Raw genomic sequence first — 3,873 nt, 5'->3', positions numbered from 1 at the left:
TTGGCAGCTGAGATGCTCTTATCCACGACCTCGCTCTTGTTCGCCCCCAGTTGCTTGGCTGCTTCTTTCCGCTTCACTACTTCAGCGGCAATCTGCGCATCTCTCCGGTGCCGTTTCGGCTGTTCCAGGCCAGTGGATATCCGTAGTTCTTCAATTAGGTGTCGGGATCTCACTCGGAGTACTCTCGCACGAGCTTCCCGCTTCCGGGCCATTAGGATGCCTTGCTCTGCTGCCACCTCATGTTCAGCCCTTTGCTTCCGTCGCTTAGTTGACGCCGCTCTTCCAGCGCTTAGTGGCACCACTTGGCGTTCAACTTCTGCTGAAATTGACATTACCCGCTTCGGTGGGCTCTCAGCCACCGCATTCTCCGACTGTTGTGCCCTCTACGACGCATCACCACTGACTGTTGGTTCGCGCAATACCGCAGGGTCTTTCTCTTCCTTCTCAGTGGTGCCCGCCCCGACTGGTTTCCCCAGTGCAAGGTGGTGCTGGCGGCTATCCAGTGCAGCAAGGGACGCCTGCACGGTATCCAGATGCTCGCCAGAAGAAGCTGTCGATACGCCCATTCGATGGAAAAGAATTGTACGTTGGGCTAGGCTCGGGTTTCCTGGAGTGGGGTCGCCGTTTCGAGCGCCAAGTACAGCTTGCGCAGTCAGCCTGTGGGTTCTGGTGGTCTGAGGACGTGAAGGTGGACCTGTTGGGACACTACCTGTCCGGAACCGCGGAGCGGTACTACAATAAGCAAGTGGACATGTGGTGGGCGCAACTACCCACACTGCAATACGTTATGGAACGTATGCTGGAAGCATTTAAGACGAATATCACGCCTGCGCAGGCGATGAAGCTCTTCACTGCACCAAAGGACGCTAAACGCAACTGGTCGAAGCACTACATGTACCTCGTAGCCATCTCCGAGGCGTGCGGCGGCGGAGCTGACTATCTTGCACTTAATAATATAGTGCAGTACGCGTCTCCTGAGTTACGGACGGTACTAATGGCCAAGGTCGATGCGAGCAGGACGGACTATCTGCAGCAGCCGAAGAACTGGCTCACTTCGCGCAGGCCTGGGAGTTAGATCCGGTAAGGCACCGGAGCCTTGGAAAAGAGCTGGTGGGAGCGGCTCGCGACGCGCGTGGTAGGGAAACGCGTAAATGCCACGAGTGTGGTCGAGTTGGGCATCTGGGGGCAGCGTGTCCGGAGGCGTGGGCGAGAAGGCGACGGGGAACCGGATTTGACCCTTGCCGTAAAGGAAGACACCGGTTGCGACCGAGGAAAATGTGGATCCTGGACAGTGATTCTAGTAGACATCTAGTCCGTGACGAGTTCTTGGCTGGACGAAGTGGAGGAGTGCGAGGACGTGTGTGTGCAGCCCAACGGTGAGCCGTTGCGCATAAGAAAGAAGGGCACACTGACACTCAGAGTCTCGGCATGCGGTGCCGAGCAGACACTCATGCTTACGGACGTGTACTACGCCGAGGGCGTCGTACATAATTTGAAATCGTACGGAAAATTAGACGAAAAAGATTTCACACTGACCTATAAGAGCGGACGACGCGTCGTGGCCGCTAAGAATGGACAGCGTGTGGCTTTTGACGTTCAGCTACGAAGGAACGTGCTGATTGTGTGCGGATCGGTAAAGAAGAAGCGCGAACTCGCGTCAGACGTGATCATGGCCGCGCTCACTGAGGTGGTGGCGGCGACCGACGGCGAGACGAGCAATGTGCAGAAGGGCACGCTGGTCGAGTTTCATCGACGTCTCGGGCACCTGAACTATGATGCCGTGGAGCGGTTGGCACGCGAGCCAAGCTCCGGCATCGAACTGACCGATCGACGAAGAGTGAACTGTCTGACTTGTGCCGAGGGTAAGCAGACGAAGAACAGACAATCGAGCAAGGACTCTGGTGAGCATGCTCCCACAGATCGTGTGCAAGGCGTGATCTGTTCCGACCTTAAAGGACCCATGACCCCGAAAGATCGGCTGGGTAACAGATATATGATAAACTTTGTCGACCACAAGTCGAACTATTGTGGGGTGTTTCTCGCCAAGACGAAGGATGTAGCGGCAAGAAAGTTCGAAGAGTTCCTCATCTACTTCGAGAAACGGTTCGACTGCCGGATTCACGTCTTACGAACGGATTCCGGAGGTGAGTACGAAAACGTAGATTTGTTTTGCAAGAGAACTGGTGTCGCACGACAGCGCAGCGAGGCGCGAAACCAAGCAAGCAACGGAAAGGCTGAGAGGATGCACCGGACCATTATGAATATGGCCAGGTGCATGGTGTTTGCCTGCGGGCTTCCTCTCAGTTTATGGGGAGATGCTGTTAGATACGCGGCGTACATTTTGAACCGGTCCCCGACCAGCTCCAACCCAGGGCGTGCGTCACCGATTAAAGTACTGACGAAGCAGACGCCGCAGCTAGGGGAGATAGTTGTTTTCGGATCCCCATGTACTGTTTACAGGGACCCGCGGAAACAAAACTTTGCACAGAGAGCGCAGGCAGGCATGATTGTCGGAATCGGAGAGGAAACAAAGGGCTACAGAGTTTACTTGCCAAAGGACAAGGTCGTGATCGTGACGCAACACGTGAAGAACATAGAGACGCTCGACAAGGAGCAGAACGAGAAAGTGCAGCGACTGTACCTGCAGGACGACGAGGACGTACCTCAGGAGGAGTCGGAAGCTGCTAAGAAGACGCCCGAGGACGATGTGGCACCTGCCGAGGCAGGAAATGCGAGTGGGAGCACTAAGAAGCGCTCCAAAAGGACGAATAAGAACTGGACTAGGGATCGCCCAGTTACGCGGTCCGTAGTTCAACGGTCAGGAGGAGTCGGCCCAGACCTGGGAGGTCAGGAGGAGACTCCGCCCGACGTGGTGAACAGTTTAGTGGAGCCGGACCCAAAGAACTACCGAGAGGCAATGAAGAGTCGACACCGGTCGCGGTGGCTGAGGGCCATCGCGGAGGAGCTGCAGGCTCTCGAACAGAATGATGTGTGGAAGGTGGTGAAGCTCCCGCGTGGAGCACACGCATTGCACGGAAAATGGGTATTCAAGCCTAAACTGGATGCGGAAGGTGCGATTGAGCGGCTGAAGGCTCGCTTAGTGGCGTGTGGAAACGAACAGATCTTTGGCGTCAATTATAGTGTTACGTTTGCTGCGGTGATGGACATGAGCAGCGTAAAGTTGATTCTCGTGTTGGCCAGAAAGTAAGGCGTGCCTGCCAAACATGGCGACGTCCCCAACGCGTACGTTAAAGCTGATAAAGATGCTGATTTGGACATTTACATGAAGATTCCCAAGGGAATGGAGATCTCGGACGAGATGAAGAGGTCACTGGGTGTTAGACATGGAGACGAGGTGGTACTCGAGCTGAAGAAAGCACTTTACGGTTTGAAACAAGCTGGGCGACTCTGGAGCGAGCTCCTGCACCACAAGCTAAAAGGGATTGGTTTCATACAAAGCCTGACTGACATGTGTGTCTACTACAGACGACACGGGCGCGAAGTACTGGTGGTCGGCGTATATGTTGATGACCTACTAGTGACCGGAACGGGACTGGAGGCAGTGGATGCGTTCTTTGTTGAACTTGCCGACTTATCCATCAAGAATTTGGGAGAGGCCAGGAAGTTTCTCGGGATGAGAGTCGTGTACGATGAGTCGTATGGGTACGATCTCGACCAAGAAATCACGATCACAGAGATGCTGAATGAGTTTGGCATGGGTATGGCGCACGGAGCGCGGATGCCGATTGGACTAGAATGGAGTGACGGGATGCGACATCGAACTGGAGAAATTGCCGATCTCCGGTGCGTCCGCGGTTGCGACAGTGAAGAAGTTTCAGTCGTTGGTGGGCAGCCTACTCTGGGTAGCTCGCT

Source organism: Phytophthora infestans, genomic scaffold (assembly GCF_000142945.1).
Source record: "Phytophthora infestans T30-4 supercont1.4 genomic scaffold, whole genome shotgun sequence".
Taxonomy (NCBI): domain Eukaryota; phylum Oomycota; class Peronosporomycetes; order Peronosporales; family Peronosporaceae; genus Phytophthora; species Phytophthora infestans.
This window is presented reverse-complemented; position numbering follows the sequence as displayed.